At 45.5% G+C, this 20911-nt stretch overlaps 1 protein-coding gene across 1 annotated transcript in view; it reads left to right on the top strand.

Annotated features, from left to right (window-relative positions):
• The window catches only part of IA-2 (tyrosine phosphatase IA-2), a 528690-nt gene that overhangs the window by 15646 nt on the left and 492133 nt on the right, over positions 1–20911 (top strand). The window lies entirely within an intron of this gene.

The following is a 20911-nucleotide window of genomic DNA, read 5'->3' as shown; positions in this document are numbered from 1 at the left end:
ATCTTTTTCGTGCGTAATATTGTTATTGGGGACAAAAAAAAAGGTTGGGGCACACTTGATGCTGGAGAAAACAAAAAGAATGGATCAGCTTTAACGCTTGCGGCAATGCCTTAGCCAAGAGAAACCGTGAATTTCGATTAGTGGCACTTGTGGCCGTGTTCGTCGACTGGCCCAAGAGACAATCCATGTTCGAGGTCTGCAAAAAACCTGACGGCGAATGATTGCTATTGAGGAAGTAACTGTTTCTGAAAAAAAAAGAAGCGATTAAAACGCGACCGGTTAAGTAGTGTGGCTAGCATTAAAACGACAATACACAGCAGCTCAACACAAAAGAACGGCACAGAACCAGGCACAACATATATTTGGTCGGGCTTCCAAAAAAAAGAATATGATTGATAGTGCAGTACATAAAGAAGTAGCAATAGCAGCGCTGTAGAGGTCGCGTTCTTTTTTCCAAAATAATGAAAACTGTCATCATGATCATGATTATCATCAGCCAGATTATGTACACTGATATTCAATCAGCGCTGGCCTGCTCAGGTCCCAGGCACATTACCCAAGAAACTTTTCTAAACTTAGTTCTACATGTTGCTCGCTAACTATACTGGCAAAGTGAACTTCGCCCACTCTCTTTCGTCATGTGCCCGGCGTTTACCTGTTCACCGCGTTACTCGTTCTGCCCAAGTCCAGAAAGCCTTCTTCAACACAGTAGTGCTGACTTTTATTTTAGCGAGCTTGGCATTGAGCGTGACTTGATAGCAGAGTAACAACGTGGGTGCAAAGGAGCATTCATATATGGCGAGCTAACCGGGCGTGGTCCCTAATCACGGCAATGCCTCATTCTATGTGAAAAGGCTCAGTGATTTTTCAGCATGCATGCCACTGAAATAAGAAGCCACCCGGCTCTCGGGTGCGATGTATTTGTTCAAGACGGAGCATTTAATATAGCCAGTGACCGCCGTCGCGAACGGTTCTGAGCACCGCAGAAATGCTGGTAGATAACCTAGATCCGTCGCCAATAAACTACAATAATGTAATGACCCGCTGTGAGTGGCGATCTTCACGACCCGTCGCGTATAATATTGTTTAAGAGGGCCCTGGGGTGTAAGGGGGTGGAGGATTTCTCAAGCCGCAAATGTACGGCTTTTCCCTCCGCCTCCTTCAACTTCTTTGTGGAAAATAAAGCTCGTATGTATGTATGTATGTATGTATGTATGTATGTATGTATGTATGTATGTATGTATGTATGTATGTATGTATGTATGTATGTATGTATGTATGTATGTATGTATGTATGTATGTATGTATGTATGTATGTATGTATGTATGTATGTATGTATGTATGTATGTATGTATGTATGTATGTATGTATGTATGTACGTACGTATGTATGTATATGCGTATGTATGTATGTATGTATGTATGTATGTATGTATGTATGTATGTATGTATGTATGTATGTATGTATGTATGTATGTATGTATGTATGTATGTATGTATGTATGTATGTATGTATGTATGTATGTATGTATGTATGTATGTATGTATGTATGCATGCATGCATGTATGTATGTATGTATGTATGTATGTATGTATGTATGTATGTATGTATGTATGTATGTATGTATGTATGTATGTATGTATGTATGTATGTATGTATGTATGTATGTATGTATGTATGTATGTATGTATGCTTTCTACAAAGAAAAAATGTTACCTCTAGTCCACTGGAAATGTCCTAATCGTGGCAGTTGACTAACAAAGCAGTAGGGGCCGAAAAATTAAGCAAAAAACAACGACAAAAGTGCCTCACTGAAGCCGATTGTACTGCAGATTTAAAAGGGTGATGGTTAGGTCTAGTGGGTAATCTGCATATGTGGAACCGAATTGTTATAAGAACGCATTTTTAGCACCTCTCTGGTGTATTTTTTTCGTTATGCCAACGCGTTCTTAAGGTTTAAGTCGTAACAGCGGTTAACCTTCATGCTAATAGTTTAAACTTCTTCCTGCAGGTTCTCCGCATATTGAGCCATGTTGCCAGTGGCCGCTTTGGAGCTTACGTCCCTGGGAAGAGTGCGGCTTGAATTATTAGTACTGTTCGAAGTTACAGATGGGCGGGGGCACAGTGCTGAGAGATAGAAATATGATTATAGTAAGTAGAACGGCGTGAAAAACGGGACAGCAAGACAAGAAGTGACAGACAAAGAGCCGAACTTACAACTGAGCGTAATTAACTGAGCTCTGCGCTGTGTCTGTCGCGTCTTGTCTTCCTGCCCCGCTTTTCGCGCCGTTTCTTTGCTATAATCATGAACCAACTGGCCCAACATTCTTCCTTTTATAGATATGAAGCTAATAGTCTAATAAAAATGGAAAGCATAAAAGAAAACCGCGTGGCAGAAAAAAATAGAGTATGATGGAATTCAAAAGAGCAACTGTCTTCCTACTCGGTGGACACCCGAACTGCGTTGGATGAAGGGGGAGTGAAATAAGAGAAAGGAGAAAGAGGCGGTGTAGTAGATGGCTCCGGAATAATTTCAACCACCTGGGGACCTTTATTGCGCACTGACATCGCACAGCACACTAGCGCCTTTTACGTTTCGCCTCGGATGAAATGTGGCCGCTGCAGCCGGGGTAAGGCCAGCGTCCTCGGGCTGATCAGCCAAGCGCCCTTATTAATGAGCCGTTTGAATACCAATAGAGATGGAAAAGAATTCGAGGATACAAAAGGCGCTGTTGTTAGCCTGGTAAGGGTGCCAGTAGATTATCTTGCCATGGAGACAGCAAAATTTGACGCGTAAAAAGGAGTGACGAATAAGCAGAATAAAGTAAGGAGGAATTACGTAAAGACAACCGGAAAAAAATCTTTGCACGGACCAAAAAAAAATCTTGCTCAGCTGCACGCACTCTGAAAACGATGTTATCCTGAACATCGGCAAATGCGTAAATGAGTGAAGTATTGGATTTTCTATACATATTCCTCGTTTCGTGCGCATAAATCTTATATAAACTTCTGTCACGACATGCGTCAGAATATCGCAGTTGCCAGGCCGCCTTCTCTTCTCACTGCTGGCGCAACTCGTCGATAGGTCAGAACGCCGTGACGTCTTGTACTGAGTCACAATCTAGGCCGCCACTGGCTGGCCGGCATTTCAGGATATTTTAGGAGCCAAATGCCCCACGTGAGACCATCGTTAGCGTTATAAAACGCTTTCATAAATGAGCGAGCAGACTTGGTGAATAATAAATGAGCTGCACCGCTGTCGCATGTCTGCCCTATATAAGAGTAAGCAGTGTACAGTCACGCGCAAGCAAAACGTTAAGGCGTATATATCTTGGAATTGGCTGCCGGTAGCGACCAATATAAGTCTTTAGCTTTCTGAACGCAACACCGTAGTGTAAAAAAAAGAACAAGCAAATGATGGCAGATGGCTTCTCATGGTGGAAGAGTGGCACTAAAGGACTGTTTATCTGCCGTATTTTATGTGCCTAATCTGAAGCAGACTTTCGTTTTAAATAGGTCACTGTTTCGGTTTCGATTTCTAGCAACATTTTATGTGCATGCATGGGCGCAGAGCGAGTTTTTTATTTTAATGAAAACATAGAGAAATGTATTCTCTGCCAGGCATTCAACACGAAGCCAGCGATGTATTCTTTGTCAGCCTGCATTTCAAGACCACATAGTACATATTAACGCGATAGCGGTAAAGGCCCCGTAGTCCAGAAAATCCTGTGTCGGTGTTGTCGGCGTCGCTCTTGTGAGCGAAAATCACGACCATGACTCTGGCAGGTGGAGCCCAGAGATCAACCTAGGAGGCAGGTAGGCCACCTAGGTCACGTGACCTTGCGGCGTCAATACAACCTGTCCAACGTATAGTGAGCAAACTGCCCACTGAGACAGGCGACAGTTAAATTAATGATTGGTCGCTCGGGAAGAGCCACCTGGGTCGCACAATGCCCACCGCTGGGAGCTCCTGCCACCGCAGGGCAGTGGCGCATCGCTTAACCGCCGCACCACTGCGCCAGGAGGGGTACCTCCTAGGGATATATGACTGTAAAGTATAGACAATGACTTTCTGCATATATAGGAATTAACCCATTAAGCTATCACGTCATACCCTTAAAGGGGAACTTAAGTGTCTCCTCCATTTTTTTTTCTAACAAGTTGAGTTGCAAAAATTAGCTTTGTTACACTTCACAGCTTCCCGTACAATGCCGAGGGGCTCGTATGGGAGTCATTTGTTCACCATTTGGCCGTAGGGCAACATGCTCGGGCCTAATTTACCTTTCACCACGATGGAAAAAGAACATCATACCCAGCAGTGGAACTGCCCGGATTTATGACGGATATCGTCTCTTCTCCACGTTTCGAATAATCGTGCGGCGATGTGTTCACATAAACAGCCTTGAGTTTACAGAGCAAAAAATTTTAAATTTTCCTGTAGTCAAAAGAAAATCGACTGGAACAAGGCCGTAAAACAAAACTGCGCTGTTGCTTTGATCTTAATAGCTCGCTTACAAACCGTGCTTTGGCTATGCGCGAACTGGATTTACGGCAACGATGTCCTCCGGAAATTTCAGGCTGGTGTTATTTTATTATTTGCCTGCGCTTCCTTAAAAAACGTGCTATTTTTTATTGTGACCGTTTATTTATACTGCAGATGGGAAGATCGTAGCGAGCAAGAGGCACACGAAATCAGTGGTGCACTTGCAGATTGACAACAGCTGCAGCTAACGCGAATGCGTGCAGAGTTAGTTTCTGTGAGAACCGGATGAATAAGAGCGCGTAACGGGCTCATAAGAAAGAACGAAAATCCTTCCTTGATGCGATCTTAATGGCATAGCGGAGATTCGAGGTTCGGCGTATTGATTCACATTAGCCAACTCGTTTTCATTTCTGCGGTCTCAAGAAAGTTGAATCGCGAGGAGATGGACTCTTTAAGCTTCAGGTTATTTATGTTTTCTCAGCGATCGCGTAGCTATGTTTTCAGGAAGATTTCTTGTCATTATTATAAAAACGGACTGCGAACAAAGCGCATTTGAGGATGTGGGTGACTGATGACCATGCTCAAATTGCGTTGGCTTGCATTTATACTTGTTAAGTTCCCTTGAGTGGAAATATAGCCGCAATGTTGAGCAACGACATGCTTTCGCTGGCCAAAATGAAACGATGAAGCGCGAGCTAAAATCGCCGGTGAGAATGCCTGGCCGCAATACCGCATGCAACACTGAAGGCGGTCTTATTCCCTCGGTCTTTTCGGTGAACAAGAAAACTTTAAGAAAGAAGATTATATGTTGATTATATCCAAGAGTCGTTCTGCTCTTCGGCACAACTCTGATATAAGAAGTGCGTTTAAAAAAAGCAGTTTTGTAGCCACCTGTGCAACAGTTTTATGGTAGAAATTGTACTTATAAAAGTCCGAATTCGTAATCTACTGTTCAAATTTTGCTCATTTAATTTCTTCCCCTCTAAGAACGCGATTGGCTGTCACTCTAAATTTTGTAAGCGATTTCTTCGCGTACAAGCAATATTTATTGTACGCTATTTCTAGCTCATACCGATATGACCAAGCTGTTTATAACAGCTGCCAAGGTTATGCAACTGGTTATAGCTGTCGACAACTAGCCCAACATGAATTTCAACCCCTGCTAAGGCTCATATATTTTAGAATATACCATGGTATGACAAAAATAAAGCCAGGGGAGATTTGGAAGTAACTTAATCGACGTGTTCGAGTCATTGCGAACCAACTGCTGTTTCGATAAGCCTTCTCCTAAGTGTACTATCAGCAACGAATGAAACGCGAACAAGAAAAGTGAGTGGCAACACAAAAACACCAGCATATTAGCTCCTGGAGAGGAAATACATGCGAGGTTGACTAACACTTGTGATGAAATGTCTTTTAGCTTTCGAAGTTAAAGTAATATAGAGTTAGTATTGAGTTTCGCCTGGCTAAGAGCTTATCATTTTCCTGTTTGTGTTTCAGTTGTCTTTTCGCGTTTCTTGTCTTGCTAATAGGGCATAAATATAAATGCCACGCGTACTCGCGGAGTACATTACGCGTGTTACACGCAAACATCTCTCTCGGTACTCACATGTGTAGTCTGCTGTCATTATGGCCCTGCGCGTGACACAGACGAGAAATTACGTAACTCGAAACATATTCATTTGCGTTTTTCTCTGCAGTGCGCCGCGGCTGTGTTTTTATGGAGGCAAAAGGCTAAGGCGCCCGTGTGATGAGCGATGTCAGTGCACGTTAAAGATCCCCAGGTGGTCGAAATTATTCCGGAGCCCTCCACTACGGCACCTCTTTCTTCCTTTCTTCTTTCACTCCCTCCTTTATCCCTTCCCTTACGACGCTATTCAGGGGTTCAACGGTATATGAGACAGATACTGTGCCATTTCCTCCCCACCCCCTAAAAAAGACCAATTATTAAAAAAAAACTGCAGTGCACGGTGCTAGAACCGCCAGAAGACCACAGAGAGATAAAGATTGGGGTGGCGTGGTAGCGGTATTAACGGGCAGACGTGATTAGCCTTGCATTGATCAAGTAGGCATTTGCTGCGCCTTTTATTTTTCTAGTACAAACGATAATTGTGTCTTACTTGTGCCACGGAAGGCCAGTGTGCCGTAAATATTGCAAAAGTAGCGTTGCTACAGCGTGCTTTCTATTTCGGAGACATTCAACGAAGACCCCTTAAACGGCACTATCTAGTGGGAAATTCTACCTCCTAAGATAGCGCAGGAATGCCACAAGCTCATCGCGAAAACAGATCCAAAGAAGAAGAAAATGTTATACATCACCAACACGGTTACAATTCAAGCGCAGAGGTGCCGCGGCACCATGGATCTTGTGCTCCCCTGCACGTGTGTAAGTGTTGTCGGTGCGCAGTTATTACCAGACAGTGGCTTTCTTCCCGGATAGATCTCGTGTGTCCCAAGGAAGACGCGGAGGCGTCAGAAGATCAGTGGTAAGCGGCAATCCGTTTCGCGGAATTCTCGTATTCAGCAAATGACGCTCGTATTACGTGCAGCCAGCTTTTTGCCTAAGACGATCCGCTGCCGTGTTACCAGTGGCCCCTATTTCAGAGAGGAGTCACTGGAAGCATGACGTAAACCATTTATAATTAGTCTTCGTATCTAGGTTAATGATTGCAGGCAAAATCTGTCGGAGGCTTAAGTCGCTGTAAGTCGGTTAGAATCACGAAACTCCGAGGTTCACACAGAACCAGCCGTTCAAGGGACATTGAAATGGCCACAAGTTCTGCCATCTAAAGCTCAGATACTATCAAGAAAGGAGCGGCTTTTCCTCGTCAGAGGACTCCCTTCCAGCCAATGGCGTCGGCCGATTCTCATGCGCCTGCTAGCGCGACGATGCAGGGAGTGAAAGACGAAAGAGGATAGTCCCCTTCTTGCATTGTCACGCTAGCAGGATCATGAGAATCGACTGACGCCATTGACTGGAAGGGAGTCCTCTGACGAGGAAAAACCGCTTCGTTCGTGTTGCATCCGGCCATACCTGCCGAGGCGCGTTGATGGTTCTCCGCTGCAGCCAATCTTAGGTGACGCTGTAAATATGAAATGAAATTAACGGCGCTCAGATATGCACAGTGTCGTCGGCAATTCGTTTTACCAATTGGCTGTCAATTAGCCAAGGCTGACAATAACGAACCTTGTCCTTGGCTTTATTCATGGGTCTGCTTTATGGGAAGCTTTGTTTACAAAGGTATTAATGGCGCTACAGTCATAAATGCGCACGAACCACTTTTTGCAGATACTTCGGCTCAATAAAAACGCGAGTTTTTGTCTTGTTTTGTTAGTATGAAATACGGTTATTTAGAGTTAGGCTCGAGTAAAAATACTTGTTAAATGTGCTAGTCAGTAACGTAATATGCTAATCCACCTCTTTGTGGACTAAAATGCTAATCTTGTGAATGAGGCCGTGGCAACAGAAGCACGATCGAAGGGCTTTCAGAACCGCTGATGACAATGGCTCGCGCTTTGCATAAATGCGCCACATCGCGTGGTATTTCGGACGCTGTCCTAGATGCAGCAGAGCTTTTACAGATAACTCATTTGCATATGGTCGGACCGAACTGTCTTTTATGAAAGAGGTATTGGTGTGAACTGCTCCATTAAAGGGCATCTTTTGATAAGGTTGATGCAAGAGCAGAGCAGAATAAATTAGCAGTGTGCTTCGGTCGGTATATCTATTCAGGCAACATTTGCAAAGAAACGCTGTAAGCCAAAACATATCTAATGTGCTGCTGCATAATTAAGTGGATATCTCTTTCACGCATTTTCTTGTCTGCAAAGACCGGAAGCACAAAATTACGCTACTTGACGCTCACGTGTTAGTCGAGTACGGTATTCTAACGTGCTCCGTCGAGGACCAGAGGGATCCGTGTTGTTACCCAGCAACGCCCACCAAATGTTTGGTTCATGGGGGTCTAACGTCCCAAAGCGACTAAGGCTATGAGAGACGCCGTACTGAAGGGCTCAGGAAATTTCAACCACCTGGGGTTCTTTAACGTGCACTGACATCGCACAGCACACGGGCCTCTAGAAATTCGCCTCCATTGAAATTCGACCGCCGCGGCCGGGATCGAACCCGCGTCTTTCGGGCCGGCAGGCGAGCGCCATTACCACTCAGCCATTGCGGCGGCTGCCCACCAAATGTGTTACGTACTCAGCAGGCGCTGAGCACGTCTGGGGTGTCTATTTAGACGCTTTGTGAGGGGGGCGGAGAGTTCAGCCCAGCCAGACCGACCAGCTTCTTTGTACTCCCCGCTTCGTCGTCGACACGAAGCACGTTCAAATGTATCAAATAAGGTTGTTCAATATATCTAGGCAGGAAGCTGGCCTGAGATGGGAAATTGAAGTCGACTATCGCAAGTGGACACTTGATAATCGCTTTATCTAGAACTTTTGCCAGTTTTTAAGAGAGCCTTGTTTACACTTCTTCTTCTAACATTCTCTCCCTTTTTCATTATGCCTAATGGCAAACATCTCGAATAAAAAAAAAAGATGTAGTATTCAGATATGCCGCATCTCAGAGATGCACGCCTTAACAGCGTGAATGACGTTTGCATCAAAAAAGAAAAAAAAAACCCTTGTGTAAGCGACGCTCAAAGAAGAAAGTTGGGCTAGTTTTTGCACGATAAACAGCCGTGACATGGTAACTAGCGCAAAAAACGCTGCGTCCCGTCAGTTCCTTCTCGCTGTCGCGTGTTTTAGTTATAGTTGCTGCGTATTGTTGCTGCGTGTTATAGTCACTTAGTCGCAGTAAGTTGTTGCATCAATTAAGCGTACTTGTGTAAGGTTTGAGATGTCTTAAAGAACCACCCGAGGAAATTCTAGTGAACAGATGTCGTCAGTGTGCGTCAGCTTGAATTGGATGCTTCCCAGAAAAAAAATGCCTACTGGAGCACACTGGGCTCGGCGAGGATGCTTTACCGCGCGTAGTTGAGGGCTGAGTTTGAAACGACAGTGTAGTACTAAACAAATTTCGAGAATATGTGCGTATTCTTTGGGGCTTCGAAAGCAGTGGTGGCGCTTAAAGTGTCTGTGTAGCAGTACGCTTACGAACGTTTCATTTCACGCCTGCCCCTGTACTCTCAGACAAGGGGTGGCCGTAATTTGTACGACTACAGCTGTACGGCTAACGTTTTTGCGAAACTAAGGCGTCGTCATCGTCGACGTCGTCTGCTTGCGCAGCACGCCCAGATCTCTCCCTCTCGCCTTCCTTGATTTCGCCTGTCATGTCCCACACCTGCATAACGCACTTTCGAACACGTGGCAAACAGTCATGCATGACGCACACATAACTGCACCCCTACCGCCTACCCCGTATCCCCGCATCCCAGCCCCTAACCAGAGTTACTAAACACTTGGACTGTCATCAATATTTCGCATCACTTTGTATATCGCTGTGATTCTCTTTACCAGAAGGAGAAACTCAAGGTAATTTTTTTATCCAGCAATTCAGGCCAGTCACAGTAAACGCGAAGGGCGAATTTATACTTTTTCACTTTCTGGTGTAAAACTCGTGAAACCAAATCTCGCTACCACAACCTTGGTTGTTTTGTTTTAAGTCATTTCTTTTTTCTAATCGGCAGCTGAGGAATTAGCTAGTAATACATTTTCAACGTGCACAGGAAGAGCTTAAGAAAGAATGCTTCTTCAACGGTCGCTTAGTGAACTGCATTCCAAAACTCCAAGGTAATAATTTAATCTGGTGTCATGCTTTCGTGAAATTTCAATAAATGACGCCATCTACCGCATATCTGAGATAATAATAATAATTTGTTTTTGGTGGAATGGAAATGGCGCAGTATCTGTCTCATATATCGTTGGACACCTGAACCGCGCCGTAAGGGAAGGGATAAAGGAGGGAGTGAAAGAAGATAGGAACGAATAGGTCCGTAGTGGAGGGCTCCGGAATAATTTCGACCACCTGGGGATCTTTAACGTGCACTGACATCGCACAGCACACGGGCGCCTTGGCGTTTTTCCTCCATAAAAACGCAGCCGCCGCGGTCGGGTTCGAACCCGGGAACTCCGGATCAGTAGTCGAGCGCCCTAACCACTGAGCCACCGCGGCGGGGCGCATATCTGAGACACAGACTGCTTGAACACATAATGTGAATCTCCTACTTCGTCTCCATACTTTCGAGAAGGGAAAGCTACAGGAGCATAGCATTCCTTTTTTTTTCCTTCCTTGCTGTGGTATAGCGTTCTGTGTATGAGCACGAGTGCAGCATCAAGAGACGGCTCTCTTCTTCAGAAGTCCAGTTCACTGACTACTATAATCGATGAAAGCGAGATCTGCATACTCACGACATGCGGAATGGATCGTCCTTTTTGCGTTTCTGGAGGAAGCAAACGCCTCGCCGATTCATTCCTGTCTATAACTACGTAGGGAACGGTGTGCCAAGTACAGCACTGCGGCTACTGGGAATTCCATGGTGTAAAATATAGCGCAAAGGAAACACGAAAGACAGATAGGACGAGGCAGACAAGCACTGTATTTTACATCATGAACGTTCAGCAACTCGCCCAACCTTCGCCCACTGGGAATTTCTGCTTCACTTACATGCCCCACAGACTATTTTGAAAGCATTCATGAAGCGTTTGCAATGAAGGTTGAATAGCGCTAACCTTTGCCTTCACCGTTAAATACTGCGCAACAAGTTAGGGAAAGAAGTGACGTGAGGATGCTATATCCAAAAACAAATAGAGAACATGTATTGCGCAACATGCTCTCGGCAAGTTGCACAGCATATCCGCGATACATTGCAAGCATGTCGCTCACGATAAACAACTACGCAAAAGAACAGATAACACTAATCTGATAGAGCGCACGCGAAGAAGGAGGATAGCATTGAAAAAATAGACGGGCGTTCCGCGGAAGCACGCGCATCAACTTTCAACAGTTTTAAGCCGGCGAGAGGGAAGAGTAGTCTTAGCGCCGAGCGGGGCTTCCAAGCTCGCTACGCGTGGCTCCTTGATGCTCATTCGTTTCTTTGTTGCGACAGCACCGCTCCCGCCGCCGTCTCCGAGCCCAAACCGTCGAGAGCATTCTCTCGAGGAATGCGAATTTATCGCCTTTTGCCTGTATTTGCTTCCCACGCACGCGCGCCGTCGTCCAACGGGCTGGTATTTACCCGGCTTTCCTGTTTTCCAGGCTGGGTCGCTCGAGAGGGGAGGATCTTGAAAGGATGCTTGCCACTTTGGCCTTTCCCTGCGCTCCCTGCCCTTTTTTCTTTCCGCCCACTTTGGCTTTCCCGTTTCCTCCCCCGTTCGCTCGTTCGCGGCGGCCGTGACGTGACTGTGCGTGTTCTCTTTGTGTTCTCCTACGTGCCTCTCCCCCCCCCCCCCCCCCCTCTCGCTCTCCTTCCCCCTCGATGCGGTGGGGCGCCGTCGCGGAAGTTGAACGCGTTTCCAGGGACGAACTCTGTCCCTCGGGAGCAAACGGCTGCGACACTCCGACAGCAGCGGTGCGGAGTACGCCGTCTCATATATGCACTGTTTATGCACATATTGATTTCCGATGGCCGCGAACGAGGCTCGTACACAGTTAAGTAAACACGCGGTGGGCTTCATTGCCATGCACATGGCTCGGAAGAAGAAGAAGCTCTGGAGCGGCGGAGCGATCCGATGTTTATAATAATACCCGGCTTTGACCCAAAGGGTCCGGCCGCCTCCGATCCCTCCCTTCGCCACTGAGTTAACGTCCCCGCAGCTGAACAGCACCCCAGCCTAAATGTGTGTACGCACACTTATTAGGTACCCTTTCCTCCGGCTAATTTCTACCTCCGTCGTTTTTTTTTATCGCAAAACACCTGGTCCGCAGTCACTGCCTCGTTGTGCCACCGAGTTTTCGGCTGACCCGGCCGTCCGTCCGTCGTTATACCGCTCAAGAAAACAAAAAGAGCAAAGTAGAAACAGAGAGACAATCATGGGTGTTTGTTATTCTGAGAAAAAGTTGCTGGCGGTCTCCTGTTGGCCGCGCGCGAGGTGCTCGTCGACCGAGCTACGAGCGTGAGCAAACAGTCTGCCTGAAGCCCTGCCGAGAACTGTTGTCGTTCCCCGAGGCGACCGGCCCGCTATCTTCGCCGCCATAGAGACTTGCGGAGACACTGTATATCTTGATATTGCTCCTGCGTTGGACGTCTTCGGTAACGTGTTAGCTTGAGTTCTTTTTGCTGACTGCTTATATGCTCCGACAGGCCGAGTGACCGACTTGTCTCAACGGCTGCCTGGTAGAAGCTGGCGTAACATTATTTAAGCTCGCTACCTGACGCCTTTTTTAGGGCTAATCTTTTTACGAGCTGTACTTTGAATGATTCCTTGGCGCACTAAATCCAGTATTAAAAACGAGCGAAAATGTGGTGCTGTGGGTATAAAAGTAGACGTCCCTTTTGTATTGGAGCCAGGAGAATAATAAGAATAACGAAGAGTGAATTTGACAGGGCCTCTCAGGTGAAATTAACAACCTGCCAATACCCATCAAGAGGCAAGTACGCAGTACTTGTTTTCTGCCAATACTTAAATATTAATCTGAAACTTGGAAATAACCGAAGTCCTTGAATATAAACCGAACACAGTGCAAGCCAGCCAAGGAAGAGAAGACAATAGAAACAACATTAAAGGAACCGGGGGACGATTAAACTTCGCCTTTAAGAGTAGAACACGATAACGTTATTGGGTCCCGTTCGCATCGGCTGCTCAACTTATTTATTTCTTCCATCGGGTTAATGGGTTAATACCAATATATGTGGAATTGGTCATTCTCTAGGTTACTCATGCCACCCTTTGGAGCAGTGGTGCAGCTGTTAATCAGTGCGTCACTGCCTTGGCAGGTGGCTGTTTCAAACAGTCGCCGGTGGGGCTTGTGAGACCAAGGTAGCTCTTCCAGAGCAACTTACGCGACCATTCAACTGCCACCTGCCACGGTGGGCAGGTTGTGTGTTGATGACGTCACAAGGTCACATCGCCTAGATGGCCCACCTGCCATCTAGGTTTCCTCTGTGGAGATTTTTCGTGGTTTTTTCGCTCACGGCCAACGATGTTGACTCCGACGACATGCGTTTCTGCGGCACCAGGCACCTAACGCAGTCGCGTTAAAATGCGGGGCGAGAATAGAGTGAGTTATGGAACAAGCAAGAGTTTTCGACATCCTTTCTGAAATTAATCATACGAAATTAGCACGAGTAGCGCAAGAAATGTAGCTAACACGTGACCAATTTTTCCTTAAATTAAGGTAACGAAGTGGATTCTAAGACAACGTGAGCTTAGCAGAGAGCTGCAGAGTTAGGTGGGCAAGTGAAATTAAGAAGTTTTACGGGGATGTGGCTGCCGCAGCTTTAAGAAAGAGTTTATTGAATATATATGGGGAACGCCTGTGTCCAGCAGAGGGCGTAGCCGGAATAACGATGATGATGATGGTTCGGCTTGTGGTTTCTTCTGCATGAAAAAGAAAACAAGCCGTTTTTGCAACAAGAACTTACGCTAACGTAGCCTCTGCAGAATAAGCGTAAAGACTACGCGGCTTTTGTCTTCCAAAAGCGCTTTGCTTTTGTATGGCTACTTATGGCTTCGAACACGGTAGCAAGTTGAAAAAGAGCTCACTTCTCACGTGCTGTCGTGTATTGAACACAAAGGCACGGAAATTTTTTTTTACTGGACAGACGACGTTGTACTTCAATTTCATAATTGTACACAGCTCAAATAATGGCTATCGTCGAGAGAAAGATTACTTGCCATGATCTTTACACTGTTCAAAACCCCACCCCTTACGCTTTTCCCCTTCACGGGGCACTTTTAAGGTAATAACCTGAACAGAACTGAAGCAGCTGTAGTGGCAAAAGACACGGCTTTTGTGTGAGGTAATGAGACATAGTTTACGGACAAGGAACCTGAACGGAACCTGAACGGAACGGCATGAAACCATGACAACGGCGCGACGCCAGACCTATTCGACTGAAGGCCAATCAGAGACATTACCGAATTTCAGAACAGCGTTGTGCTCGGACAATCTTTGCTTCTACATCCACCAGCCATTGAGTGTCCGGTAACATGTCAGAAGTCCAATGACGGTGTTCGCGACAGTTTCTGTTGCCTTAATCCATGTTCTGGTTAATGTTCGGAGAGCGTAGGTTGTTTTTTTTTTTTTTGCAAAAGTGAAGGTAAGTGTGCCTGAAAAAAAAAAAAAACTCTCGAAGACAGTGCAGCGCACAAAGTGTGCAGGTTACCGCCTCAAGATATAAGTAAAATCAACAGGTGAGGGCAGTTTGACGATGACAGTGCTCTAATGTCATTTTCCACATGAAGAGTCTGCTGAAGCGTATGGTCATAGAGCTAGGGGCGCTTTTGCGAGCAGCTTCCAATACACTCGCAAACCAGTGATGTTTGATGAAGCCCGTGGGTGGGAAGTCTCGTACGAAAAGCAACCATGGCTGCACATGGCGGAACAGACTCGGATAACCACTGGAATATGTGTGAAATCTCTGTGAAATCGCCAGCCACTCACTGTTATACAAAATATGTACAACTTGTATATTATCTAGACTTGCGGTTTTTTATTATTGTATGAAAGAACTTTTCTTCCGTTTCCTTAGACTTTTTATTTTTTTCATACTAAATGCATGCTTATTTTCGCCTACCAAAGGGGGCACTTAGATAATAGTGACAGAAGTTTATTCAATTCTCGGTTATGTAGCTGTTCTCCTGGAAAGAGTTCCCAGTCTGGGGCCTCGTAGGAGGCCTTGAATAGCAGCGTTGTTAAGGACCAATAATCGTTCAATGTGAGCACCACGCAAAATATTTCTTTCTGTGGATTTCTGTCCAGTTAATAACCAGAATGATATCGCCAACTGAAGGATTTGTTCGTTGGTGAGCATGTGCGCACATGCGCATGTGTGTGTCTTCCTCAGTACTCATGCTCACTAAAGCGACAACGATGAATTTGGTGCATACTTATACCCAGCAATTCAGGACAAAAACAGTTTTAACGGAAAAAGTATGTGAACACAAATAATTTTTTTTCATATAATGTAAGATTTCATTGTACATATAAATATATTCGCAGACCACCCGACCGCACTCTTATTTTTTTTCTATAACCGTTTTGCTATCGTCAAACGCATTCCCCATTGCTTTTCAATGACAGTCTTAATTGCTCGATGCGATCGATGGAAACAAGTTAAAAGAAAGATTTTGTTGCACAGCAGAAGAATAGATCATTAACTTCAAAATTTCTACAAGGGTATCTTACAACTGTTTAATATTAAAAATTTTTGTCCGGGAACGTTGGACGTGAGCAACAAGAAAAAGTGTGGAAGGTAGCAAGTCATAATTATCCTGTCAGCGCTTCGTTGTCACTTCGTCAGATTCGTGCTGTTATAATCGAGAAACAACACAAATTTTCAGTTTACTTCTTGCTTGTTGCGAACCCCATTTTCTGAATGTTTGCACAACTTATTCCCGAATCTCAGATGCATGAATCGAATTGAGCTAACTGAGCTGAGCTAGCGTACGAACCTCTGGCACGAAGAGCGATTCGTAACGCGACCAGCATGCGATGCATCTTTGCTGGTTGAGACAACAGTTTTCAAACATAAGCGCTAACCGGTGGAAAAATAAAAAAGCTTATTAGAACTCCAGCGGTCACCATTCCCCGGGACACCAAAATTGCCGAAAACAGTGTCGCGAAAACCAAACAGTTGTGTGAAGGGCGACACATTCGGCATAATATTGTTTCAGAGTCGCTGAGAGGTCTAAACTGCTCTAAGCGAAACGATTTTTCCTCCTTTTCCGGCGCGTTTTCCCGAGAGCTTAGAGGCCGGCCTCGAGTCCTAATTCCGTCAAATCTCGCCGGCTCCGGCATTCTCGAAAACAAAGAAGCTTTCGTTGAAGGCAGTGCTATAGCTATCCGCCTCCTCTCACGTAGACGTTTCGACATGTCCCCCCCCCCCCCCCTCCCCAGTAATTACTCTGAGCGAAACGCGGCTTACGGGCGCTGAAGTAATTAAGGCGGATCAGCGCTATGTGGATCCTCATCAGTTTTTGGGACGGCCTCGTCGGGTTTGTTATTTGCGCTCCTCGATCGGAGGCCTGCAAGTTCTCCGCCGCCGTCTCTTCAGAAACAAATGTACACGCTCACGTCGGGTTGGTCATGTGCAAGCTGGATTAGTGGGGTCAACTAGCGAATGTGCAAGCAGTTGAGTGCTTGCTAAGACATGTGGCGCGATGTCTCTCAGTGCAACGAACTTTCCAGCGGTTGTGAGGGTGGAACCGTAGAAGATGTATGTACTCATAAGCACTTTCCTGAGCTCAGTTAACTTGGCAAGCGTCCAGCTTTTTGTTTTGTTTTTTAGAAATATGTAGTTATTTTATGTTGTGCTTTTATCTACTTGCCTATCCGATATACAATGTCCTTGAACGCGCCTTGTGAGTGAGTGAAACATTTTATTCGTCAAGGCCCAAGTTCATGCTGTGAAGAAAAGATGTCCTCTTTTCGAGATTCAGGCTTGTGCACATGACACGTTTTTTTTCCGAATGCCAAAGTTCCAGTATGGTCGTACTGGCGAGTAAGGGTGCTCTTTTAAGAAGCGCTTATTTCAGTCCAGGCCTGAAGATATGCTTGCATGCACCTGCAGTCCTTACATAACATTATGCAACATTGCAATAAAGCGTATCCCATGTGCATTACGCAACGTTTGACGCGGTCAAAAGATGTAGAAGAAAGCCGTAAGGTTTCTGTAATTTTTTGAGAAAAACAGTCTGTAGCTACTCACGATTTTGGCCAATTCGAACTCCGTGAGTATTCTCTTGAAAAAGGAACACATTTTAAAAAGGGAGGGAGAAAAAGTGAGGATGTTGTTGTTTGCAAGTTAGGTGCACATGACTGCGTGGCGCTTCTTTTTGTTTTTGTTATTCCTCAGGCAAAATATAAGATACAAATTTGTTCTACTTTTATGCGATGTTTCCTTGGTTTTCATGTTTAATTATGAAAACCCGAAAAACAGAAGTAAAGCTGAAATGTACTCTTGATTTCCACTCAGTTCTGGTTCGCGACGCCGTTAATGTGTAAAAGACAATATGTTTGCCGATCGTTTCAGTTTTGGAACTCGCCAGAACACGAAAATGCGAAACCAGAAACAAAGTATTCTACGGAAAAGAAAAAAAAAACATTACAGAAATATTAGACTAGCGTGTTGACCTGACACTGGTAAACCTTAAATATTAAGGTTTCTAACTAGCCTAAACTTAGCTCAACAAGAGCAAGCGCAAAGATTTGTGCGGCAAAAGATGTGACATGTCTATTAGTAATTGGGTACCTCTCTCTCGGTACGTCGACGCAGATTAGCGCACAAAATACTTTACAAACCACCGAGTCACGTGACCTTAACGGAAAGTGCCATCCTCTTGTCTCCCACAAACCCTTTCGCAAAAACCTTGGACGCCAACGGTGTGCTCGCATCTGCGGCCCAATCCTTTTCCTTCCTCCTTCCTTCTTTCCCTATCGTTGTTCCGGAACCAGCCGGTAGGATTACTCCAATTAGGAGCGTTCGCTGATTGGGTGCGTGATTATAAAAGCCAACCAGCTTAAAGGGGGGGGGGGGGGGGCACCCGACCGCGACTCGATGTATCGAGCGACCGAGGAGCGGCGAGACCCGGAGGCCGAGAGTGGCAACCTGTCGCCAGCCTTCGATCTACGCCGTCCAGACTTGAGGCCCGTTTGCGTGCAAGGCGATCGAGGCGTGTGCGTGCAGTGTGCAGCGAGAGCCCGTCGTCCATACGTGCCCGACATGTCCCCCGATGAGCCCACGTGTCTTCGGTCGAGCGAGGTGGCGACAGAGTAGAGGGCTATAGGGGGATAATGGGTCGATATGATGATGGCGATGATGATGCATTTTTATGGCCCAAGGTCATATGTTGTCAAAGAGCGCCATGACACACTGTTTTCTTCTACTTAAGGAGGGGTTACATATCTATTTTCTGAGTATTTCACCCCGGAGAAGCCGAGAACCAGGCATTCTATCACCGGTGGGTACCCGGCGCCACTGAGGATCAAACCCCGCAGCTCCTGCATGCGAGGTGAATGCTTAAACAACTAGGTCACTGCTGCGGTTTGCTGCGCATACACTTCCAACTCTAGTGTTCATGTCTGAATGTGGAATAAAAGGAATAAAAGGAACTAATATCCGCTGTTTTGCTTCAAGCTCTAGACGCCCACGCTATCACTCCCTCGAGGCTCGCATGAGGCATTGACGTTCAGAGACTGCAAGCACCGGTTATATATATATATATATATATATATATATATATATATATATATATATATATATATATATATATATATATATATATATATATATATATATATATATATATATATATATAACATACAGGCAGTGTCGTCGTGGATTTCTGCGCAAAGCTAATGGAAGGCCTTTTACATCGCGACCCCAATCTCGCCCGATAGACGGGACGGGCCGTCACATGTTTATTGAGCCCAAATTTGGCTTGTACTGAAATAGAAGCGATGTAGTGCGTCAGCTGCAGTTGGAAGTTGTTGAAATTTTTTTTTTTTGCTGCTGACCTCTTTGTGCCATGTTTTGTGCTCCATTCGTTGGAGCACGGATCATAAACTCACTTCGCCCGCCTATAGAGTACCACTATAAACATTTATCTTTTTGCTACACCCAGCTCAGCGTATCTATTTCTTATTATATTTCACTCACTATCGATTTTGCAGACATTTTCGTAGTTTTTACCAAACTCCTGACCTATGAAGAACGGAGGGTATAAACCTGAAGCTATAAGCATCAACAGCAGCAGCTTCCTCGATTTCGTAGGAAGACGATGAAGAAGAATGGGGAATTCCGAAAGTAATGCTATTTACGGACACTCCCAAGTAAACATAAACGAACTTTTCATAAATTTATTCCTTATGGTGAGCGCATAGCCTTCATGACATTGGTTTCCCTTGTGTTGGGTTGCGCCTTGATTTCACGAAATAATGCAGTAAAAGCTTCAAGCAGTAAAAAAAGGTATCGCAGCCGCACGCGCTGGCTGTTTCAGCCATAAAGTTTTCAAAATCACCTAGAGAGAAAACAGGCGCCATCGTGTGTGCGAGTTTCTGGATTGCAGAGCGCATTGCTCACTGCTTGAATTGCGGGAAATGTTTACCTCGTGTTTGACTTGGCTGGTGTTTCGACGAAAAAATGGTTGCAGATTCTAAAATATAGCTGCGCAGTGGTGTGGTACTCCTCTCTTTGCGCAGACCAAACTTTTAATGTACTAATAGTGATTATCTGAAATAAGAGAGGAATTAATCGTTAGCTTTGACCCAAGCACAGCCGTTCAGCTACAAAAAAAAAAGCTATACAGCTTTCAAAGAAACTTGATACTTCAATAAAATCTCTTTCTAGTCAAATTAGTTCCGATTTCAAAAACTGTACACGCTCTAAACATGAAACGCTAAGGCGCCCGTGTGCGGTGCGATGTCAGTGCACGTTAAAGATCCCCAGGTGGTCGAAATTATTCCGGAGCCCTCCACTACGGCACCTATTTCTTCCTTTCTTCTTTCACTCCCTCCCTTATCCCTTCCCATACGGCGCGGTTCAGGTGTCCTACGATATATGAGACAGATACTGCGCCATTTCGTTTCCCCAAAAACCAATTATTATTATTATTATTAAACGTGAAAACGCTTCATGATATGGAGCGCGCTAGGGGAGAGTTTACTCCCTTTTATTCCTTTCTGCTTAGAGTGCACCTTGAAGAATTCACCTAAACACTTTGGACAAAGTGTATTAGATCTGTATGAACATTAGTAATGCATGCTTTCATATTGTTATTATTATGTATTATTTCTAATAGGCCAGCCTTCGAAAAAAGGCGCTTTAAAAAAAATTCATGTCGGCAACTCACCAGCCAGCCACGTACGATATTCACTCTTTCCGGCGTTCTCACTGTGGACGAAAGACCGCAACGCCTATTTTCGTTGTAGGTAATTTTGAGAAACTCTATCCGCCCACGCAGGCGTTGGCCGCTGTGTTCTCCCCGTGGGCGAATATTTCGCAATTCAGGCGCGCGCCGTATTATTTGCCTGTCGGCCGGTTTCGTATATCTCGCTCGCGAGCCAAGGCCAGAGGCAGCAGTCACGGGCGGAGCGCGAGCTCGATTCCACGCCTCGCCTGTGGGCTCCCTCGTCGGCTATTGTCCTTGCTCGAGTATTCCCGGCAGTGGCATAGCCGTCATCCCGAATGCAGATCGGCTTTCGCGACTACGTGGAGGCTATCTCCGTTCGCTCTGTTGTTTTGCTGATGCACGTTCCTATTAAGGCAGTCGCCTGTGCATTTCCGAGTATTCCCCGCTTAGTCTGGGGTTAATTGGTACAT

This window comes from Amblyomma americanum, chromosome 3 (genome assembly GCF_052857255.1).
Source record: "Amblyomma americanum isolate KBUSLIRL-KWMA chromosome 3, ASM5285725v1, whole genome shotgun sequence".
NCBI classification, from domain to species: domain Eukaryota; kingdom Metazoa; phylum Arthropoda; class Arachnida; order Ixodida; family Ixodidae; genus Amblyomma; species Amblyomma americanum.
This window is presented reverse-complemented; position numbering and strand designations above follow the sequence as displayed.